General features: G+C 45.7%; 1 long non-coding RNA gene across 1 annotated transcript; it reads left to right on the plus strand.

Moving 5' to 3' along the window:
• Positions 1-226: 226 nt before the first annotated feature.
• LOC143435293 (uncharacterized) lies at positions 227-4,277 on the plus strand. The gene is made up of 3 exons (XR_013105445.1): positions 227-498; positions 3,101-3,222; positions 3,750-4,277. It is a non-coding gene; the product is annotated as an uncharacterized LOC143435293 (long non-coding RNA).
• Positions 4,278-5,097: the final 820 nt, after the last annotated feature.

The raw sequence follows: 5,097 nt of genomic DNA on the forward strand, positions 1-5,097 counted from the left end.
CTCTTTGTCTCTCCCTCCCGGCCCTTGGATTATTGGTACACGCCACCACACCTGACTTTTTACCTACATTCTAGGGATCCAAACTGAGGTCATTTTGCTTGTATGGTAAGAACCACACTGACTGATTAGATATGTCTCTACACCCTCCTGCTGCTGCTGCTTCTCTTCTTCTCCTCCTATCCCTCCTCCTCCTCCTCTTTTTGCCAGAATCTAGTATAAAAGGACCAGAATCATCACAGGATACATCAAGACCAAGTTCTCAGCACAAGTGACAGTTATTTGCCCCAGTGGGACAAAGGGCAGGAACTGAGAGACAAAGACAGGAAACATTGGATAAGGGAGAAGGGGAAGGAATCTTTGCCCCATGGCACAAAGGACTGTCTCTAGATAGAGAGGAGACAGACCTGGCTCATAGGCAAAAAGTGGAGACGGATAAAGGGAAAAGGGGAAACCCATGTTAGGATGAGATGTTTAATTTTGATTGGACAGGTTAATCAGGTGAGTCAAAAGGGGGCCTTTGATTGCTGCACTTCAATATTTTGATAGCTGGACCTTGGTGGTCAGCATCAGGAGAAGAAATTGGCCAATAAGGGAATAGATGTTGGTGACTAGTTTTAGGAATGTAATCTGTGTCGGGCGGTGGTGGCACAAGCCTTTAATCCCAGCACTTGGGAGGCAGAGGCAGGCAGATTTCTGAGTTCGAGGCCAGCCTGGTCTACAGAGTGAGTTCCAGGACAGCCAGGGCTACACAGAGAAACTCTGTCTGGGAAAAACAAAAATCAAAACAAAAAAAGGAATGTAATCTATGATTTGGAAGAAAGAGGGAAGGGAAGGCCTGCCAGTTTCTTATTTGTCATGCTTGGACCCACTGGAGCTCTTCATGGTGTATCTGAGGCTGGCTTCCTGCTTCAAAACAGCTATAACCAAGAATGAACTTGAATTCTGTATCCTTCAGTCTCCATCTCCCATCTCCCGGATTTTTGTGACACTGAGTACTGGAGGCCAAGCTTTGCTGTATAGGCAAACACTCTGCCAATTGAGCTCTGTCTCCAGCATAAATTTCTAATATTGTCTCTCTCTTTTTTTTTAAGGATTTATTTATTTTACTTATATGAGAACACTGTAACTGTCTTCAGACAGGCCAGAAGAGGGCATCAGATCCCATTACAGATGGTTGTGAGCCACCATGTGGTTGCTGGGAATTGAACTCAGGACCTCTGGAAGAGCAATCAGTGCACTTTACCACTGATTAACCATCTCTCCAGCCCCCTTGTTTTTGTTTTTTTGAGACAGGGTTTCTCCATGTAGACCAGAGATCTGTCTGCTTCTGCCTCCTGAGTGCTGGAACTAAAGGATGTGCCATCACACCCAACTCTAAATTTATTTTTTTAATCATTATTTTTAATTGTATAAGTCTGGATGTTTTGTCTGCATGTATGTCTGTGCACTGTATATGTGTCTGGTGCTCACAGAGGACTTAAGAGAGCATCAAATTCCTTGAAATTAGATTGACAAATGGTTGTGAGCTAACATGGGGGTGCTGAATATTGAACCTGTATCTTCTGGAAGAACTTACGCTCTTAACTACTGAGCCATCTCTTCAGCCCCTAGCCCAGATTCATAAAAAAGTATGCTGAGTTTCACTCAGGAGGCAGAGGTAGGGAGATCTCTGAGCTCCGGGCTAGCCTTATCCACGGTGTAAAATAATGGCTGTTCTATGTCTACACTTGCTTTGAATGACACGGAGACTGTTATATTTATTAATAGGCTTCGGGCACTATAGCTGGGCAGGTTCTGAGCTATTCTAACCTCACAATGCTGGTGTTAGACTACTTCCCAGCCTACTTTCCAGCCCAGTGGCCCATTACCTGTCATCTTAGTCTTGCTTGGTATCATTCTCAGGGCCTTTTCCTCTCTTGCCCAACTATAGGCTGTTTAGCTCTTTATTTGACCAATCAGGTGATGGAGAACAACATTTTACAAAATAGTGACTCAGAATGCTTCATAAAAATGACAGTATCAAAGTCTGGACTCCAGCCAGATTTCTGGCTACAGAAATGAGCAATTGAATACATAGTGCACAAAAACATCCCCCAAACACTTCAGATCAAGTTTTAGGATAGCCAGGGACTCACAGGGGAACTCTGGAAAATGAACAAACAAACAAACAAGTAAACAACAACAACCTCCCCCGAATAAAAAAAAATGATATGTATGAATGATCTGTCTGCATATATATACATTGACTGGATGAATTCTGGTTGACTAAGAAGATAAATACAAGGGAAAGGGCACACCTGTTCTTAGGTGTGTTGGAGAAGAAAGTTTATTGTAGACAAAGGGAGAGCATAGCCAGAGGCAGGGACATCTGTGAGAGTCCAGAGTGGTTATGACCCTGAGCCATGTGTGGAAGGTGGGGAGAAGGAGAGGGGACAGAGGGAAACCAGATGCAGTGCAGCAGCCTGGAGGCCCAGAGAAGAAGGGTAACCAAAAATAGTTGGATTATATAAGGAAGGGCAGCTGGGTTGGAGAAGTTTTGGGTAGGAAGCCAGGTAGGGGGTGTATGCCAGCCAGGGGGGACTTTTGTTGTTGTTGTTGTTTTGTTTTTTGGTTTTTCGAGACAGGGTTTCTCTGTGTAGTCCTGGCTGTCCTGGAACTCAATCTTTAGACCAGGCTGGCCTTGAACTCAGAAATCCACCTGCCTCTGCCTCCCAAGTGCTGGGATTAAAGGCGTGCGCCTCCACCAACCTGCCCAGGGGGACTTTTTTAAAGTTAGGACCTGAGGGATATGGGGAGAACCTGGCCGTTGTCACCTTTGATAAGTTAAATAGGCACCTCAGCCATTTGTCCCAGGGTTTGAGACTTAACTCTGGTGACCCCAGAAGCCATAACTGGGCATTAGATTCCCTGGAACTGGAGTTACAGAGGGGTTGCAAGCTGCCTTGTGAATGCTGGGAACTGAATCCTGGGTGCTCTGTGAGAGCGCAAAACGCTTTAAACCATTGAGACACATCTCAGGCCCCTCCAGCACCATATTTTTCAGACAGGGTCTTACTAAGGAGCCAAGGCTGACCTGCAACTTATGATCCTCCTGTTTCAGTTTCTCAAGTGCTGGAAGTATCTGAGCAGGCCATCAAGCCTGGCTGAACAAGGCCTTTGGGGCTCATTACCCTTGCAGCCAGGGAGAGAACTGAATAGCTCCGGGCTGGGCGGCTTACTATAGTGAGTACTGATTGGCTCTCTGAATATATTCAATGGATCAGAGATAAAGCATAATAAGTCCAGAGGTCAGAGAGATGTTATCACCTGGCTCTAAGGGAAAGTGCGTGGGGGTACTTTTTTTTTTTTTTTTAGTGTGATATTTCTGTCTGTTCTGTCAAAGATGAGATTCAGGGTTTTCCCAAGAAAACTGGTTCTGTCTACTCAAAGACCAAAAAATTGACAAAGGGGCCCAGTCAGAGCTGCAACCCTTCACATATTCCCAGATCGGGCTCTACTTATTATTATTCACTGTGTGGAGATTCCTGCTGCTTTCATGCCTACACTGTATTGCCAACCAGACTATTACTCTAGTTTTTTTTTTTTTTTCTTCATGTTCTGAAACAGTGTGGTGTTGTGGTCAAAAGTTAGTGAGTCACAGCCTTCTGAAAAATTAATGGGTGTCAGCAGGGTGAGCACTTGGGAGGAGGAACACAAACTAATGATAAATTTATCTTCATCTTTTTTTTTTTTTTTTTTTTTTGAGACAGAGTCTCCTGAAGTCCAGACTGGCCAGGGATGACCTTGAACTCATGATCTTCCTGCTTTTGCTTCTCAAGTGCTGCAGCTACAGCTACACACCACCGTGCCGATTTAGAAATTAATTTTCTTAGGCTTTCACTTAATACATGGCTTATACGTTCCATTTTATATACTAGATATTGTCTTGAAAACTGTTGAAAGGAAACTGTCTTCGAGATACAGTTAAGAAATAGTTTTAAAAAGATATTCTGCCTATCATTTAAAGTCAAATTTGCTTTTTTTAAAAAAAATGTGGATAATTTCCTGGGTTATAATTAGATTTGTCTTATTTTTAGAGAGTATCATACTGTAGTATGGGGTGGGCCAGAACTCACTATGTAGCTCAGGCTAGTCTCAGAACTCAGCGTCCTGAGGTCTGGAGTTACAGGTATGAGCCGATACATGTGGCTTATAATTAAGAGTTGTGAGACAGACAGACAGACAGACAGACAGACAGACACACACACACACACACACACACACACACACACACACACACACACACAAAACCTTATAGAACTGAGAAAGTTCCCAACATCCACAGCACACTGAGGGAATGGAGAGCCTGGCCTGAGGTGGTGCAATAGAAGTAGAAAAACAAGCTCCAAGAAGCTACTCCTGAGAAATGTCCTCAAGGGGTTCTGAGCACTCCTGGGTCTTCCCAGAGCTTCAATTTCAAGACCCAGCGGATCTGCAGTGGCTCAGTAAGGAACTGGGTTGGGAGAGAAATAGGCGGTATCTGGGGAGGGCAGGAATAATCAGCTTGAGACTGGTCCAAGCAGAACCCACCCAACAATCCAGATGAGAAACTGAATAAGGGAGATTAGTAAAAGCAAATTTGCCCAATGTCTACCACTTGAAAAAACCGAAGTCACAGCCTGTGGTTTTTCAGACCCCAGCCAGCCAATCCCTCGGCTTTAATAAAGACGGCCTGGAGCGGGGGGGGGGGGGGGGGGGGGTTGGGGGGGTGTCGGGGGCTGGTAACACATTTCCAGCATTTGGGAGGCAGAGGCAGGTACTATGAGAAACTCTGTCTCGAAAAACCAAATAAGAAAAGAAAAGACTGCTCGGGGAACAGGTAGCTTATCAAGGCCTTCCAAGATAAGGAACTGCTCTGCAGGAAGTGAGTGAGTGGAATCAAAGGTGAGCGACCCACGAGCCTTTGGAGCACAGCGCTCTGTCCCAGCAGTGCCGCCAACCCGCCGTCAGCTTCCAGAGGGCAGCCGGCGCCGGCCACGTGGCCCAGGTTGCGAGCCGGGGGTGGGGTAGGGGCGGTCCTGGGGGCGGGGCGTGAGGAAGCGCGTCGGGCAGAGTGCG

The sequence above is a fragment of the Arvicanthis niloticus genome, chromosome 20 (assembly GCF_011762505.2).
Source record: "Arvicanthis niloticus isolate mArvNil1 chromosome 20, mArvNil1.pat.X, whole genome shotgun sequence".
Lineage (NCBI taxonomy): Eukaryota > Metazoa > Chordata > Mammalia > Rodentia > Muridae > Arvicanthis > Arvicanthis niloticus.